Consider the following 20,286-nt stretch of genomic DNA (forward strand, 5'->3'; position numbering starts at 1 on the left):
CAGTTTGACAAAAAGTTCCTTATGTAAGACATATTTTTAACATTGTCTAGACAAGCAATTTAGTGTTCCCTTATATCGAAATCCCTTTGTTAAATCAATACCTATATGTCAAAATTGATTATTTGGAAGTTGCATGAACAGACCAGACATCTGATATGTCGAGAATCACATTGTAAGAATCGGCACAACATAAAAAAGTAACATTTTACTTTACGACACTTTCAACTGAGGGGTTATTCCACGTCAAAATTCAACTTCGGCGGAAAGTGGCCAACAAATTTTCTACGTATCCCTCTCAGAACAGGATTCTTTTACGAACCGTAAATGTACGACTGGGGAACGGCAGTTTTATTTTACTCTTGAAAAAGGTATGCTAAAGATTTATCGCTATTTAAAATACTTGCTTTGGATCAGGTTTGAACATGCGGAACTATGATCCAAAACACAGCATGATAGGCGAATTTAGTAGAATGCGTTTGAATCTAAAGAAAGCAGAAAAACGGTAAAATGTAGTTTCTTGTTGTGACGGGAATCCAAGCCCCCGCATATCTATCAGGTATCATGTCACAAAAACGTTCACGTCTGAGTATTTTTGACTAAGTGAATATTATGCAACGCCTTGAAAACGTCCTAAATATTAAGGAAATTGCTGGAGAGTTTAAGGTAATATTCACTTATTTACTTATACAGGGTGTAAGGAATATAAGTACCGTCCTTTTTACAGTCACGGTCTACAACTCTACAGAATCAAAAAATGTCCATACAACATAGGGTCAAAACATGATAGTTTTCCAAGAAATAAAATATATTTCTTCTCTTATTTTATTCGCGTTATACTGTTTACATCGCTAGTAAAATTACGAAAATACGAGTAATTACATCAGTAGATATATCTAGCAAAGCGTTAATTTCAGTTTAAATACATATTTGTGTGTTCTATTACGTTTTCGTAAAATTAAAATAAAACTGCATGCTTAAGTTTGTTAATATTCTGGCGTGAGAGATGTGGCAACGTGTTCAGCAGGTAGTACTCTGCACAGATGTACGTACATTCCGACATACCGGCGACGCTGATATAACCTCTGTAACTGTGAGCGTCGTTAAATAAACCATAATTTAACAGCCAAGAGATAAGGGGAAAAATATAACATGGCCTTGAAGACTTGTGGTAGCGGTAAGACGGAGCTTCGTCTCATTGCGCACTAGTGATGGTTGATTTCCGAGAATGTCAATAGCACGTCAGTGGCCTATTCAATGGCCCATAAGAATCCCCGACTTAACACCACCTGTCATTTTTCTTTGGGGGACACTTAAACAATCAAGTGTATAAACATGTAATTGAAGAAAAGACTCATCTGCGCCAAGTTATTATTGAAATGTTTAATTCTATTCTTGTGAGTTCAGCAGGAAGCCGTACCAAAATGTCAAATTAAGACAAAGCTTGCATCGACTTTAATTATACCCAAGTTGACCACTATGTAGAAAGCTGTTAAACATAATGTTTTTAAATCAATTTTCAAATGTTTTACAGGTTTAATGACGTAATAAAGTAAGTAATAATATGAGTAGATTAATATCAAAGACGGACATCTGTCGTCTCCATAGTTTTGATCTAGAGGCAATTTTTTAATTCACAGTGTTCTTTGTAATATTTAACACAATTTATTTTATAAATATAGTGTTAGAGTTTGCATATGGTTCACTATAACTGGAAAGAGCATAAAAATTGTATAAAAAAAACCACAGCTATCTAAATTTCTATTGAGGTCAGATGTCCGTCTTTGATATTAAGCTACTCATATATTGTTGAAGTTTATAATCCTTATCAAACATATGACCCTTATTTCGTGGCCAATCAGTATATAGACTATTTTTGAACTCTCTTTTTAACACAAACTGCAAACAATTATGCCATTCGTAAAATGATAGGAGGAATAACATTTTTACTAAAGTATAAAACGTATATAATGAGAGCTTATGTGTCATATTCGTGCATCTATTTTCTATCCCATAACAATCATCATCATCATCATCATCATCATCATCAATACGTGGTGCGGCAGCCGGTGAAGGACCAAGGCAGACGAGCTGGCTGCTGACCAGAAATGAACGATCCTCCAATCAGAACGAAAATATTGTGTGGTTTCCAAACAGGATTTCGCTACCTATCATAGCTCACCAAATTCATGACGTTCCTGGATGGACATCGGTCCCATATGCTGGCTCAAATTTAATGAAAAAAGTCTTCCCCCATGAGGACTCGGACTAGCGTTCATTCCGTAACGCGAGTCCAAAGTTTAATGATTTAGCCCACGACGCTACGACGCGGGATACAATATTAGTCTTACCAACCACAAATAGTTAGAAAGGAAAGTATAGACTTCACTTACATAATAAATTAAACTGGGTCTAAAGTTTGTTTGTAATTGATAGTGCATAAGAAGCCAATGTAACAGCGATTTCCTTAGTTTATGAGCAAGATTTTGTGTAGTAAACACAGTATTATTACATCTTGACCAGTTGGTAAGCGAATTATTTCATCAAACTACTGAATTTATTCTCAGAGTATTCACTGATTGAGAGTTCTGCGAAAATTAAATTTTCACGATATAAATAAACTGTAATTTACAGCTGAATCAATTTATAGTTTAACAATCACATTTTATTCTATCGATAGCGGAGAGACTTCTCATTTATAAAAAAAGCTATCCATTACCGATCCATGCATCATTTCCGATAAGTGCTGTTTATCGACTATTACCGATAATTCTATCGCTCAGCAGAACACTACACTAAATGAAATGTTTGCAAGCGTAATGGTTTGTTTGTAATCATAAATAGAGGAACAAGCCCATCGGCTGGAACTTGCATTGTTTTATTATTTTATATGCAGGCAAGAGTGATTCGTACCGAAAGTTTAGAGCTGGTGTGAGAGTCGACAATAAACATAAAAAAATAAAAAATAAAAAACAGAGGGAGCAGCTTAAACTTTGTTTGCAAGCACACGATCGCTTTGTGGTTTTATATCGAATTCCAGAAAATTAAATATTCTTGTGGCTGATAATCTTGTGCGGACTATTTCCTCCGTTTTCATTTCCGTTTACGCCTCTCTGTGAATTAACTCAAGCCAACGCAGAGCTCAACAAAAACTAAGCCATTGTCCGTTTAGACCAGCAAAAAGCGATTTCCTCGACGTTCCAGAAACCGAGCAAAAACGATTCCTTACAACCTGCACATAAATGACGTAATAATACTAACTAACCCAGTGTTCTGAATTCGACCCTTGACGAAGGACTAGCCGTATGACTGTTACTAGTTGGGCTAGGGAGTCCCGATCATTGTGAATGCTCAGTGATGAACATGTAGTGGGGCACGGAGGCAGAATCTGTGTCAAAAATTAATTTCGATTGCAGTGGGTTGTATCATACTAGCCCAAAACCAGGATAAATATGCCGCATTTTCCTGTTTCACTACTCTTTTATAACCGAATGTGTGTCGAAACGGTCAAATCGATCACAGTAGCAGGGCAAGAAGATCAAATGAACAAGTGTGTTTGTGTATGTCTAATGCCTACCCAAATCACTTTGCGTGATTCGGGTTCCGCATACTGCGGACAGATGGCAAGACTGTGACCCATTTTCAAATTGCACACCACTTCAACGGGTCACGTTATGCATGATGTGTATCTGTTAAGAGTTATATCTTGTACTAGGGTGAGTGTATGTTAAGTGTTCGTGTAAGTGTAGTGTAGGGAATGGGTGAGGATGATGCTGAAGGTGAGGAAGGGAGAAGGGGAAATCCGGCGCCGGCACGTAGCCTACTCCTGTCGAATAGCAAAAAGAGTGCCGCTAGGTTAAAGTCCCCGTCCGACGGACGAATCACTATCGACAGTGACATATACCTTTCCTTCATATGCACTGCGGAGTGATTTGGGATGCACAATTTAGTGATTAGAAGTTGTGCACCGTCATCTCTCCTAGTCCCGAGGTAGAAATTTTACAAGAACATTTTTGGCCCCGCCTGGAATCGAACCCGGGCCGGCTAGTCCGGAGGGAGACACGCTACCACAGAGCTAACTAGGAGGAATTGAAATGAAAAAGTGGAAGAGCAGAAAGAAGAAGAAAAGATGGTACGAACAAAAACAGAAGTAAAGAGACTAGATGAAATAGCTATAAAGCAAACAGAAATGATGAAAATGGGACAAATATAATAATGTGAGTGATGAAAGTGAGCCAAATAACAGCAAGAGAGAAAGAGGAGGAAGAGACGTGGAAGAGATGAAAAGTAAAGAAATGTAGTGTGGATTGGAGAAGTAGAATAAAAGTGCAAGAGTAGGATAAAAATGGAGAATAGAAAGTGTAAAAGAGGAGAAAGAAAAGATAATAAGCCACCGTCAAAGCTCACATGGTAGCGCATTTGCCTTCTGATACGGAGTTGCTCTCGGACATGGTTTCGATTCCCGCTTTTGCTAATTATCTGATTGGGTTCTTTTGCGTGGTTTTCCACAATTGTAAGGCGAATGTCAGGTAATTGTGGCAAATCATCGGCCTCATCTCGCCAAAAACCATTTCGCCATCGCCAATTCCATCGACGCTAAATATTACAGTAGTTGATACAGCGTCGTTTAATAACCGAGTACAAAAGTAGAAATAGTGGAGTGTAAAGTGAAAGACGAGAGAAGAAAGAGGAGAAAAGGAATGACAATAATGAATAAACAGACGAAAAAAATAGAAGAAGAGAAAGAGAAAGAAAGACATAATAGGAGAGTAGTGGAAGGAAAAGGAGAATAAAGAGGAAAATAAAGTGCGATTGAGGGGTGAAAATGGAGAGAGAGAAATAGGTGTAGCTTGAAAGAGACTGTAGCGGAGAAGGAAGGAAAAGAAACGATAGTGGATGTACAAGAGAAGGTGGGCGAAATAAGCAATACTGAATATGGAAGATATTGCAAATTGTTCAATAAATACATTCTAGCAGTAGTGGTGGTGGTGATTATAGGGGAGTGAAAGAAATTGTAGGGGAGGTGAAGGATGTAGGCCTAGGTATCGAAGGAATGTGAAGAAAGGACAGCGGTAATGCAGGAGGAGAAGCTCTACTGATGATAGAGATGGTTAAAAATGTGGTAGTAAAGATGGAAGAGTTTAAAGAAGCGATGGTGTAGGTGGAGGATTAGATGGATGAAAGTAGCTGTAGGGAAGGTGGAGGAGTAGGGTTTAAGAAGTGGTAGTGGAGAGGGGACATGTTAAGGACGAATAAAATTGTACCATTAGCGGTGATGGTGGTAGTAAGCTGTAGTGGACGTGCAAGATATTTGTGAGGAGAGTGAAGACAGCGAAGCGATTTTGAAGGCGAAGGAGATGTAGTATGAAAACTCTAGGCATGCGCGAGAAGGCTGAAAATGTAGTAGTGGAGTTGGAGGAGGTCAAAGAAGAGGCAGTGGCAGTGGAGGAGCAGATGGATGGATAAGGTGGAGAAGGAGTTGGGTTGAATAAACAGCAGTGGCGTTGGAGAAGAGGGACGCAGGTTATAGAAGCGGTAGTGGTGGTGAAGACGAGAGGGGGGGGGGAAAGCAACAGGAATGGTGCATGAGGTGGGGGAGGTTGAAACTGTACTGGAGGTTGAAGAGGCAGGTGCAAGAAAAGTCGAAAAAGAGAGAGAGAGAGAGAGAGAAGTGGCAGTAGATCTGAAGTGAAATGTTGAAGAATATCAAGTGGTGAAGGAGGAAGAATATAAAAAGGGGTTGTGAATGCAGAAGAAGATGAGTAATTAGGAGATATATTGGAATTGGAACTGGAAGAAAAGTGGTAGTTGTAGTTGCGGAGCAAGAGGTGAAAGGAGAGGATAAAAGAAGCGGTAGTGTATGTGAAACGTTTAGGTGAGTAAGAAGAGGTAGATGAGTAAAAGGATGGAATAAATTTGCGTTATTGGAGGTGCAGGAGGAGAACGAAAGAAATAATAACGTAGATGCAGGATGAAAGAATTTGTTGTGGAAAAGAGGACACTTAAGGTGAGAGGAGAGAATCAACATGTAAGAGAAACTAAATCAGAAAATAGACTGAGTGAGTGAAGAAGAAAAGTTCAGTTTTAAGTAAGAAGCGAAGAAGATGAAACAAAAAGGATGACGCGATTAAAATAAAAAGCAACAACAGAAGGGGAGGAGAAAGCAATAAGGGGAGACATGGAGATGAACTTGGAAAAGCAGCAACGAGAAGGAACGGAAGATGAAAAGATTAAAGAAGTAGGCGGTAAAGGTGAAAAAGAAAAGAAGGATAAAGGGCGGGAGAAAAAAATATGTCAATGAAATGTAGACGAAGAAAAGAAGTTTGGGGTGATAAAGACGGCATGAATGAAGGAGGATGATTGAAAGATGGACAGGAGAAGTAAGAGGAAAGTAGGAATGGAGAATCAGCAAGGTTAGAGAGTAGATATGGAGGTGAAGAAATACAAATGGAGTAGGCAGGGGGTAAAATATATTTATCTTCGCTTAAACTGTGATTCCACTCGATAACTTCGACAACATTTTGGCATATATGAAGATGATTAAAATTTATTCAGATTACATTTCTTCGCGTAGCTGATTCATTTTTACCACATAAAATTAATACGCAAGAGAAAGAAAATGGCGTGGCTGTGAATTTATTCCATTTCGCAACAGGTTTTAATTCTTTCGCTTTTGTTCGGAGTTATCTTGGGTGCGAGGTCAGGATATGAAAAGAAATATACATAGGATAATAAATTCCTTTGTACTACACGATTTGCATTTTCAGTTGTTGAAAAATGCATATTTTATCTTAGCTTGTGGCATTTATTCAACCGAAGTCTAATTCTAAACAATGTACGTGGTGGAAAATTTCACCACAAGCTCCCTCCCTTTTAAAAAATATCAATATTAAAATTAACGTACAAAATAAATATTTTAATTGAGTACATGATAGCCAATATCGGCGGTTTGCCGTTATCGATATATTATCTCGTTTTCACAGAACTGGGAGATATAATTCTAGATCTCTTACTATGTATCACAAATACATTGCCCGACAGCCTTTTTATGGGACTACCTAATGTTTCATGTAAAAAGAGATAGATAAACGGATTTTATTTATAATTGACAAATCCGCCAACTGAACTGTGTCTAGATATGTTGATTATTGGCATCTGCGTCACAGTATTTTCAATATTTTATAAATATAATTAGTTTTTATCTAATATTGCTCATGCTGACAGGAGACAATGAAATTACGATAAATGTAATGGAATCTGGCATGACATAACGAATTTATTGAAAGAAACTAGAATGACGCAATGTTATAAAATAAAATGAATAGAAAGTCACAAGCCAATCATGCAAAGAGGATTTAGAGCTTAACAATGGCATACACTCAAGAAAACAACGTCGAAAATTGTCTATCAAACGAATGAAATGTACATTTCAAGAACATTACAACCACTCGTCTTTCATCTTCTAGAAAGAGGAACTTAACTCTAAGCGCATTTTGAAAATAACCATTACAAATGATGTCAACGAGATAGAGACACTTTTATGACAAAAGAGAGAAATTTCATGTTCTTAAATCGAAGAATGAAGATGTAAAATACAAACACAACATGAACAAGAAATATTGACGGATTTCAAAGGCAATATTTGCATCCTTCAATGAATGATTTTATTTTGAATGCTTACTTTCTGTAGTGGACCAATCATCGTCTGCGCTTACCTGAAAAAGAAAAAAAAAACACGTAAACCACTTAAATAAATTAGACGCCGAAAGAAGCAATCACTACTATATTAGAGTGTGAAAGATCTCACTCTACAGGGTAGGGTCACCCCTTCCAGATATGTACCCGTAATTGCTCCTTCGATAGAGGAGGGATTTGGATCTGGACCTTCAGTTAGGGTGAGACGAGGGAAACTTTCCTCGCAGGCAAGTCCTTTAATGTAATTGATATCGCCATATTCCAAGTCAACACGAAGAGAAATACGATCGAAAGGCAATGCAGCGGCGTACAAACAGATGCGCAACTATACAGTAACTTCTTTTTGAAAGTTCAATGAGGAATGAAATAACCATACAACATTCAGTCTATTACTTAACTGGCAAGATAACACACGATTCTGCTAAATCATCGGATATGAAAATGGTTTCTACGGAGCAAACGTATGTAGTAAATAATAATAATAATAATAATAATAATAATAATAATAATAATAATAATAATAATAATGATTATTATTATTATTATTATTATTATTATTATTATTATCATCATCATTATTGAGAAGGAGACATGGAAAATGGTACAAGTGTCTCCGAGGTCAAATTTTGTTTTGATATATGTAGCAGTACCAATGTCATAGTAGCCCTAATGGATATATGTGCCAAACATCCTTCCAAACGAGTGCATTCTAGACGGCACTTGATATAAGTCCCGTAGTATAGTCCTGGTGAACGATGTGCCACCTAGTGTATGTTCTGTGGAGGGTTACTCGCTGTGTTGATCTGCAGTGAATGTAGCGGTTTTGTAGCATTTGTCATGGATAATGACAGGCCACTAACTATAAAAGTATCTAAGGCAAAGAAGTGTGTAGAAAATAGGAAACTATGGCAAAAAGGGAAGCCATACACAACTGCTAAGGGAGAGGGTTTGTAAAGCCATGGTTCCTGATGAGATGCAGGACATTGTAAGGTCGGCCAGAATTAAAAAAACATTCAAAGTTATTTCAATGAAATCTGAAGACTTCTTGAATGTGACTTCAAAAGCTGATAGGGCTCTAATTACTTTAAAATTGCGCATTACTCAAGTATCATGGATTCGTTGCTCGTGATCATCCAACATTGGTCCTTAACAGGAATAACTTGAGTGATTCTGAACAGTTGAAGCCACATGTCAGGTTTTAAGAAGAGGACGAATACTGCACTCTATTACAAATCTGGAGAAGTTTGATATACTGACTCCTAAGAATTCTTTAAAGGCAGACCTTCTGACAATGCTAGATTTCATGGACACTGGTACAATGGTTTTTATAAGGACCTGTGCCAGTAACAAAAACGAACAGTTTCTCATGCTTACAAATCAAATTGTTAGTGTTATATCTTTTAATATTCACAGATCATTCGACTGTTTGTACCGTTTTAAGGAAATTATACATGCCACTTATATCGTTGTCGGACTTTGATAATGTGGGAGCCAGTTACACTACATAATATTGTCAGTAATGGGTTGTTTCACAGCTCAATATGTTTGCAGGAAACTTTATTGGATATTGAGACACTTTATGTTGAAAAAATTGAATGATAATTGCAAGTATATAGTTTTCTTTGTGTTTTACCACACTTTGTCATTTTGGCACATATACCGTTTTCCTTGTCCAGTCCACAATATTGTCCTTGGATTACGGAAAACAGAATCTCTAAACTCTAGAATTCCTACGTTAATATGAAGTGTTCTAGAAATCTATAGAAATTGGTGAAATACTGAAATGTTTTCCAAAGAAATCTCTACGTCATGTTTAACAGGGCGTTATCGTTTCCAAAACCTCAGTCAATACGGCTACTAAGCTTTTAAGACTGAAGCTATGTAGATTAATACTCATTAGCAAATAAAAATATAATTGTGTGCTTGCTATCAATAATCAATGTTGTATTTGTTGAAATACGCGAGAAGTTAAAGAATGAAATTGTCACGCCATGGGCGGTTACAGATAGAAATTGTTACTGTGAATGCCGCGCGTCGTTCGTCACACATGCATGCACCTTATCGGCCAAAACTCGAGTCGGACGCTTCGTATTTATCAGATTCAGTCTAGGAGAAACATGTTACTAACTTTTCATGAGTGACGTTAGTGAGCATTGTACCAGGTTTTCTGTGATTAAAAATATTATTTTTTTTATTTTGTTATTTAACAACACTGTATCAACTACTCGGTTATTTAGTGTCCATGGAATTGGTGATTACGAGGTGGTATTTGGCAAGATGAGGCCGAAGAATTGCCATAGATTGCCTTACATTCGGTTCAGGGAAAAATCCTCGGACAAAAAAACAACCAGATAATCAGACCAAGCGGGAATCGAACCCACACCCTAATACAACTCTGGATCAGCAGGCAAACGTGCTACCGCCAGAGCTACGCCGGTAGCTAAATAATAACAACAATAATAGTAATAATAATTATAATAATAATAATAATAATAATAACAATAATGACAATAATAATGCCGAGCGAACTGGCTCAGAGAGTAACATTAGAGACTCACATTCGGGAGGTTCCTGGTTCAAACCCCGTGGCCAATCAATATGACTGGGATTGTTTCATGGCTTTCCTAAGTTACAAAAGGCAAATGCGGGATTGGACATTTTCATACCATATTCATTACCGCCTCAATCATTAATATTATAAACATTAATCAAAATTTAAAATCAGTTACGTGAACACAAGTCATCTACAACACACGACAGAAACAGTAACTCAACAATAGTAACTGCCTACTGTTGTAGGCCCTAACTGCATATCCTAAACACGCGAGAAGACCATAGATGTTAAAGCGTTTATAAATAAACTTAACAACAATATTATTATTATTACTATTATTATTATTATTAGTCTATTATTATTAGTCTATTATTATTATTATTATTATTATCATTATTATTATTATTAAATATATATCTCGGAGTTTCAATACCCTTCCATATCCTTCTCTGTTGCGAATAGATCCTTCAAATTACTTGTTATTCCATCTCGCCAAGTAGTTCTTGGTCTTTCCCCTCTTCCTTCTTCCTTCTGGCATCCACACGAATACACTTTTAGGAAGTCAATCACCATTCATCCTTTGGACGTGCCCATACCATCTTAACTGATTTGTTGAGGTGTCATCAATAATATTTTAGGTTTGACTTCCATTTTTTGCCCAATAATTTCGTTTCTAATTTTTTGTCTTCTTGAGTTTCTGAAAGTTTGACACCAACAATCCATTTTCATTGCCAGTAATTTAGCTTTATTTGTTCCTGAAATGGTCAAATTTCTGCTCCATAAAGGGTTATAGTTTTAACAATTGTGTTACACATTTGTGTGTTGTTTATATATTCTTGTCCCACATAACACCGTTTAAAATTGATACAGAAAATTTACCTGTATTATTCCTATGTTTAATTTCGTCATAATTTACATTTTTATTTGCTTTCACTCCAAAATATTCTATTTCGTCGTAATATCTTATAATTATTTGCCTTCAATTTCTAAGTTTTGTACTTTTGGGAGTCTGTAACTCCTAGGAGGCGGATTGGGAAGTAGGGGAATAAGGGGCAGGACGGGGTATAGCCTCTATCTTCCCAACAAGTAGTGCAATCTACCGAATTTTTTTTAGAATTTCGTCAACTCATGTAAATATATCATCACACAACACTTACTGCCATTCCTTGCATCTGTTGTATGTTATTCGGTTGCTGCATCATATTGTATCATTCATTTGCAACTTTAAAGTGTTCTCTTGTCACACGTAAGTAGAAATGAGATTTATTTAGATAATCTATTTTAATGTCATATTATAGACTGCTTACCTGGCTTTTAATTCAGAAACTTTCTCAAATTTCGTGCCAATACCTCATAACTTACAAATTGTGACTGTGGGGCAAAACGGAGTGGAGCATAACAGGGCAGTATCCCGTCCTACCCCACGTTATATTTGATTAAATTTCACCTCCTGTAACGGGTTGTTCGTTCTGTTGTTTGTCAGAAGAAGGTTGAACTAGATGCGTATCATGTCTGAAATGGGCTCACAATTGTTGCACAGGAGTAGACAGTGAAGACGAGGATGCCACGCACATTTGCGTATTTTGCGAATAACTTTTTCTCAAGTAAACTTGTAAAATGTTGTGGTATTCACACTTTCAGTGTATAATTTTTGTCACTTTTGCCATTTAATTATTACAAAAAAAAAGATACCCCATTTTGCCCCATACGTGGGGCAGAACGGGGCAAAACACACATTTCGAAAAACTAATTTATTTTAAGATTATAATGACCGGATTTCACTCGAAGTGCATATTTTTTTACTTCTTTACAGTGCAATAAAAGCATATATGTCATAAAACCCATACATTTACATTATTTGATACCAAATAAAAGCATTCAAACATTAACTACCCCGTCCTGCCCCATGTTCCCCTACCTCTCAGATATGAGTGGTAGGAGGGATATGAAATACCTCCCGCGGACCAACAGGCCAGGCAGAACAGGTTCATTAGTTGTGATGGAAACAACAGTGCTAGGAGTAGGATTCCCAATACTAATTATATGATCCTCCAGGTTGGGGGGTTTGTGCATGGGGCCAACTCTCCCATCACAGTAAAAAACATACTCTGTTAAAAGGCATGAGGAAAAAATATTAATAATAATAATAATAATAATAATAATAATAATAATGTTTTTATGTTGTAAATATTGTTTGTATTTTTTAATTTAACGTTACTTAAGGACGCTGTATCGACTGCGAGGGTGAACTTACGAATAGCAAGAAAAAAAATTGACGAGGATTCGTCATAGCATTATCTAATATTCGCTTTACATATTGGGAAAGAAATTCGGAAAATTCCAGTTAGGCAATCACACAAGCTAAGATTCGAAGCCACGCTCGCGTGCAACTTCGAATTAGGAGAACAGGCCGCTATCGTCTGAGCTGCGCTGGTAGCATGGTTACATTTAGATCCTCATCGTCATTGACAAGATTAGGGTTAACATTAATACCATATAGCCTACGCATATTTGTTTCCCTCTTCCAAAAGGATTAAGTATATGCTGTATATATGAATTTTATAATCAAAATATTTTTTTCCATATTAATACTATATGGATAAAAGCAGCTTCAATTAATTTTCACGGCAGACCTTTTTAAAGCAATGTCATATTTTATTTACATTATAACAGCATTTCAATGTCCATGTACAGTTTTAAATCCATAGTTGTTCTTTTTTTTTTTTCAGAGATATGAAGTATTAGGCATTTTCTACATATCAGCCATCACTATAGGAATACATGACTATGTCTTGGTATCTCATAGCTTTAAATTTACTTGCCAAATATGTATTTATTATTTTTTAAAATAGCAGACTTGTGTAGAAATATTTTTCAGTAATTCTTCTGCTGTTTCAGTAATAGTTGTGAATGTAATTGTGAAATGGGCCTATTATTATTATTATTATTATTATTATTATTATTATTATTATTATTATTATTATTCGCCGTTCTGTCTAGCTATATGGACCAAGTAGTCCGAGGTTCGATATCCGACGTGATCGGTGAAAGAAATGTGTCTTCCGTGCACGAGACTGGGTGCTTGTCTTGTGACTGTCCTGTGATGTCTCTGCGGTGACGCTGTACTATGCTAATTACATGACCAGAGAGACCTACACTTATGAGATGTCTAGTGGTGATTCAGTGATTCTATCCCCCTACCCGCAGTGGCATGTAAAGCGGCAAAAGAGGAAGATTAACAGACTAAGAAAGGAACATTATTATTATTATTATTATTATTATTATTATTATTAGCCTATTATTATTATTATTACTACCACTACTACTACTATCATTATCATCATCATCATCATCATATTAAAGTAATAAACTAAAATATTCCTGGAAAATCAAATAGGCTTACACATTTTTTTTTTTTTTTTACGGTGGAGGGGCCCGAAGGCTTCCACTCGCTCTGCTCGTTTTTAAAACGTTTCCTCGATTTTGTTTAAAAAAAAGCACTTCCGAACTTTGTATCGTAATATACTATTCCACTTTCCCTTGGGAATTACAGTTGTATGCCAATATTTGTCGTTTGGTAATTGCACGGTAATACTCCTGGGATGGAAATGGTCGTGCTGTTTTTTTTTTCAATTTATCAGTCATCATTCCTATAGCAGAAAATAATGTTAATTATGTCTGTAGGCTACACTGCAAAAGCCAAAATTCGATGCACAAGAACACAGATTAATCTCCGGCATGTTTTTTTTATTAAATCGTTAATAAGTTTGTCTACTGATATAATAATGTCATAATGTTACAACAATACGAATATAGAAATAGTCCTTTCGATGAAGGAAATAAAGCTCTGTAGGGTCGGTAATAGATTCGCGGTATTTAAAGGAACCCTGTACCGAGAGAAGATTCCATACTCAATTTGTCGACCACTTCTTGCCATGTTTAATTTCGAAACTGACTAGCACCTTCAGTTAGAGTCGTTAAGTACTAAACTACTAGGCCTATTGAAACTGTTACACACAGGCTAACACTTTGTGTGTGTAAAGATCAGCGATGGATAAATTCCTGGGAACTTTAACATTGGGAATATTCCCAGAGAAAATTTCCGACAATATTCCTCGAAAAAATTCCCAGTCACCAAATTAAAAAAATCGTTGAAATAAATTGGTATTAATGAAATGATACTGGAAAAGTGTTAATTACAGACTTTTTAATGTGTAGAACATAGAAACCATTAAATATGAACATAGAGGTCTTATCTTTCTTTAGTAGGCTATATTATTAACTGTTTAACAACTTAAATATATATATATATATTTTTTTTCTAATTGATCTGCAGTTTTACTGTTATTTCAGATTGGAGTTAAATACACAGAGTAATAAGCCTATATAAAAATAATATAGGCCTACAGATCAGTCTAAAACACCTCTAAATAATAATAATAATAATCATTACAAGTACAAATCGATAAAGTAATATAAAATTGTTTAGAGAATAGTTCATATAATAGAAGCAAATTTTGAGGAAGTTCCAGTCGAAAATGGGCAGAACGGGACTTTTATACTAATGTAATACTGAGCACTTGTAACTTTATGAAGAGATCCATAGAATTTTCTCACTAAGCAGGATAATGGCACCCGATCTCAGAATAAACTATTATACTGTACTTCTACCTAAGCACGGAGCATGCCGTTACTCTCAATCATTCTCCATCTACTGTATCTCTCGAATTTCAAAAATTATTCCTGCCGATATTAGAACATGTCGGACGATATCGTCTTTCAGAATTAAAATACAAAATTACCTAATTCAATAGACATAGTAAACTACATCCTCTCTTAAACATAATAAGTCATAAGTAATATTTAGTTATTTGAGGTTTGTTTTCACATAAGTTTACTGAATTGATTTTCTCTTAATACACTCAGGGACAAAAAAACCGGACACTTTAATATTTGCTGGTATTTTGCAAAACATTATCTTCTCATACAATATTATGGTAGCCATCTGTTGTTATGGAGACGTGTATACATTGTTGATTGTTTTTTGTTTTATAAACAAGCCATTACAACCAAATATTCCAATTTTGCTTTCGGAGTCTCAGCTATAACAATTTTGTCTCAACCATTTTGTGCTTCATTATCGTTATCATTCGTTATTTCTTTATTTTTATATTTTCTGAGTTTAAGTGTGGTTGTAACATTTGTATTAAAACAAGATGCGACCTGAAGATGTGGCTCGAGCTGTAGCCCTTTACGATGATGGACGCAGTGTACGTTACATTGCAAATGTTATGAATATGGCTAGAAGCACAACCCATGATGCCATAAAACGGTATAGAGAGACCCTAGAATATACCAGAAGACCAGGTTCGGGTCGTCCAAGAGCTACAAATCCAAATGAAGACAGGTATATGGTGTTGAGAGTTCTTAGGGAGCGCAACCTGCCAGCTACTAGTATAGCCCAGCAATTTGTTAACATGCATGGACGCCCAATTTCGGCCAAAACAGTTAGAAGGAGGTTGAAAGCAAGTGGACTGATATCAAGTAGACCGGCAACTGGTCCCAGACTTCTCAGGATGCATCGAGTTGAACGACTGCGTTTTGCAAATGATCACAGGGATTGGAGAAATGGACAGTGGAGCTGTGTTCTGTTCACCGATGAGTCCCGTTTCAATCTGTGCTCACCTAATGGACGTGAAAGAGTTTGGAGAAGGAGGGGAGAACGATTTTCACAGTGTTGCATTTCCGAAAATGTGCCGTATGGAGGTGGTGGAGTGATGGTTTGGGCAGGAGTGTGTACGGATGCTCGTACAGAGTTGGTTTTTGTTGAAAATGGAAGACTAACAGCTGATAGGTATATAAATTAATGTTTGGCTGATCATGTTGTGCCATTTGGCCAATTTGTGGGCAATAATTTTGTTTTAATGCATGATAATGCACGGCCGCATATTGCCCATGCGGTCGTGAGATTATCTCCAAGAAGTGGGAATCCATGTTCTTCCATGGCCAGCAAGGAGTCCAGACATGAACCCAATTGAACATGTGTAGGACATGCTGGGACGGCGTGTTAAGAATAGACGTCCGAGACCAGAATCGTTACAAGAGTTGAGGCGAGCACTTGGCAAAGAATGGGAACTTATTCCTCAAGAAGACATTGCTAACCAAATTGAGAGCATGCCAAGACGTATGGATACAGTTATTCAAGCCAGAGGGAGTAATACCCGTTACTGAAAAGAGTTTTTAATGTTTAAGGCACCATAAAATGAAAAAAAAAGTTAGACCAAACGATGCCATAGTTATACGCCCTTTGTAATTTTTTGTAAATTTTCTCATCAGAGATTTTTTTTTCAAATGTTGTCGTATAAGGTGCTAAATGAAACATTATTTTGTTTAAATGGGTTTTGTTTCATTTTGAAATAATTGGCAACAAAATACAAGCAAATATAGAAGTGTCCGGTTTTTTTGTCCCTGAGTGTATGTTAAAAAGTGATATTTAAATATCTAAATAATCATATTTTGTTTTATAAATTATAGTAATTATATTTACATTTCTGATGTATTCAGATTAGCTGGTAAATTAGATATGTTTCAACAATAGTCGTTCACAATGTATCCATTATTATTATTATTATTATTATTATTATTATTATTATTATTATTATTAGTAATATTATTATTATTACTATTATTACTACTACTAATGTATTTGTATTAATTGTAGACCTAGTTGTGTGAAGGAGGACTCAAGGCCTTAACACTGTCAGGTAAAATTAAATAAATTTATTTCAAATGTGTTTCATTTGTTACTTTTTTCCTTGAATCTTGAATTGATTTATTTCTGTATACCCTAATAGAGATACGAAGAATTGCATTTCTGTAGCTTGTATACGTCTATAGTTTGTGTCATGGTTCAGGATTCACCACCATATAACAGAACCGGTGCCGCCACAGTTTTATAAAATTTTAATTTTGTTGTTATCTGCATGTATTATTACCGGTACCTTAACGTTTTCCGGATGGTTCCATAAATAATCTTATAACCATTTAATTTTCATTCTATATCTGCACCCAGCTTTAGGAAACATTACGAACCAGAAAATTTGAAATTTTGAACTTTTTCAAAAGGTTTTCTCAAATAATTTTTCTCTTCCGGGTACTTCCCCTGGAATGACATGATCTTTTTCGATGAGGAGTTTTTGAAATTAATTTCCCAATCTGACTTAATCAAGTGTATGAACTATCTTCTACAGTTCATCTTCTGTATTATTTACAATAATCAGGTGGTCTGCATATGCAAAAATGTTAATATTATTCCTTACAATTCTGATCTCAGATACTGCTTCTTCTTTTCATCTGTGTAGGATTCTGTACACATAAATGTGGGCGATAATACACACCCTGGTCTTACACACTGATTTATTATTGTGTGTGCCGTGTGGAGTTGCTCTCCAGGTGGCAGAGATAGGGGAATGCTCACCAGATTTGGAGGATACGGGGAAAATAAATACCTGAGGGGGGATCAAAACTAGATAAGGGAAGGAAAACGTTGAAAGAATATCCTGGCTCTCCAGGTTCGGGGTTGTGCGCCTGAGTTGGTGTCCCATCCACATAAAAACAGCCTTTCGTCAGCCTCATGTCAAGAAGCCGGATAGTTTCAATGTTTATTTACTGATTTATGCATACAATTTTTATTGTCTTAACGGCACACTTTTTGTAGGTACCTACACTTGTTGTTAGTACTCTGTGCTACTAGCCACGCCCATCTTTGCTGTCTCCCTCCCACTCGCAAGTTAGTTTAGCAATTTCCCGCAGCTCACAAGCAAACATTTTGATGGAGACAGAGAAGAAAGTTAAATTGTTTTCTTCCACTATGTTAATAATGTCAAAAGAAGTGGTTATACAAATTTTGGTCACTCAACCGCAATTACGAGGCCGTCCAGAAAGTGATTTTACCTGGGGACGTTTACAGAAAAAAATACAATTGCATGGAAAGATTTATTGAAACAGCTGCAGCAATCGTTGCGCTGTTTTTCAACATATCCCCCTTGGAATTGAACCATATGCCACACCATGGGATCAATTTTTGTACAGCTTGATTCAGGGATTTTGGCCCCTGCAAAAAGTAGATGGACTAAGAGCGAGTTACTCATCACTACTGGCTGGATGGGTCACACAGGTCAGGCCGCGCAGTCATAACACCTAACACTTCCTTCTTATCATGTCTTGAAAAACAATATTCTTCCACACGTCCCGTTACTAACCACTACGTCTGTTGACTAAACAATGTCATGATGACTTATATTTTCTTGACATGACTGTCCCTCAGCTTCGAGCATAGATATTATTTTCACTCTTCCTCTTTTCCCTTCCACTCCTATGCACATTTGTGATTAAATTTCTTTCTTATGACGCAACACACAGCTCGCTCACTAGCCGAACAACCAAGGACAGGGGCCATTAACGCTGAATCGAGCTGTATTCTTATGTCGTCGAGTCAGCCGCCTGGGATCGGAACCAGCGTTTGACAGTCGTCTGCACCTCTCTGTCGATCCCATGGTATGATAAATGTCTCAATTCCCGTGGGGAATATGTTGAAAATGGCTCAACAATTGCTGTCTCTCTTTCAATACATTTTTCCAATGAAATTTTGTTTTCTTTCCGTTAACGGCCCCTGGCGAGCTTATTTTTATAGCCCTTGTAATTGCAGTCGAGTGGCCAAAATTTGTATAAGCATTTCTTTTGACATTATTAACATGGTGAAAGAAAAAAATTAACTTTTTTATCTGCGCCCATCGGAATGTTTGCTTGTCAGCTATAGAAATAGGCTCAGCAAACGTATAGCGAAAGCACATTGCACTAACATTTGAAAATGATGACAGTCACAACTTATGAAACATTACACAATGGTGTGGGGAATTTTGTTAGATTTAACTCACAGGGATGTCCCTACATGACAGCAGTAAGCGTGGTACATAGGACTAGGCTTGTACCTCCCTGGAAACACGTGTGCCGCGTCTGATGTTCAATTAAAGTGCCCGACATTTACCTACTACTCATGTAAAATGATTATCGATGACGTAGCAAGAGCCGCTGTAGGCAGTGCGCCGCAGCGAGCTTGCTGTTTTGCTCCCGTCCAATTAAAACTTGAGTAACTTAATTTCGCCATGTTGCGGCACAAAGAGTTCATTCATGCCGTGATGAGATTAAGGAATAGTGCTACTAATTTAAACATTTACTTCCAAAATGAATTATCAAATTCAATTACAGGCGAGTGGGATGCGGTTTCTCGCACAAAACTGTTTAAATAACGTTTACAAAACTCACAAAAGATATTTCAATTATCTGCAAATTAAATGTGACACAAAATATTGGAAAACGAAGTTAGTCAACATTTGTATCCATGGGTTACATTTTCCACGGCCCAATAAATCAAATGCATCACGGCCAAGAATGGGTTGGGTTTCAGCAGCCATGAGCAACAACGGCTCTTTTCACTTGTTTAACAAGTCACAATCGAGATATTGTTTGCTCATTAAACAATAACAAACAGGATTCAAACGTCAAATTAATAAAATTAGAAACATATCTGGATTTAATGATATAATATTTATATTCCTTTCATATTAGATCAAATCAGTTATATGTACAGTAAATTCCGCGAAAATAAGTTAATTACATACTGTATAACGAGAAATGTTTAAGTTACAGCGAATGAAAATGGAACGTTTTGTGAGTAATGTGTTGGAAATATATTCTCTGTTCACATTCGTTTCCCCTTCCGTCATTCCTTAAGTTATCCATAATGTATTATCATTATCGGGAAACTACTGGGCTGTACCATCTTTCAGTGAAGAATGGGGTCCTTATAGTAAACTTCGCATATTCATACAGAGTGATGGAGAGGAATATAGAATATTTTAGTGGGTGGTGGTATGGACTATTTCGAATAGAAAAGTTCCTAGAAATGTGTCCAACTTTCAATGGATATCGATACAGCTGTTAGAATGTTACGCATGATCAGCCTTACAAATAATGGTGTA

The 20,286-nt window shown here is 36.5% G+C and overlaps 1 long non-coding RNA gene across 1 annotated transcript in view; it reads right to left on the minus strand.

The window, feature by feature from the left end:
* LOC138693490 (uncharacterized) overlaps positions 1 to 20,286 on the minus strand; it is a 440,794-nt gene that overhangs the window by 239,387 nt on the left and 181,121 nt on the right. The window contains exon 2 of the long non-coding RNA XR_011330339.1: positions 7,679 to 7,712. This is a non-coding gene — a long non-coding RNA (uncharacterized lncRNA). The remainder of the gene's footprint in view (positions 1 to 7,678; positions 7,713 to 20,286) is intronic.

This window comes from Periplaneta americana, chromosome 17, assembly GCF_040183065.1.
Source record: "Periplaneta americana isolate PAMFEO1 chromosome 17, P.americana_PAMFEO1_priV1, whole genome shotgun sequence".
NCBI classification, from domain to species: domain Eukaryota; kingdom Metazoa; phylum Arthropoda; class Insecta; order Blattodea; family Blattidae; genus Periplaneta; species Periplaneta americana.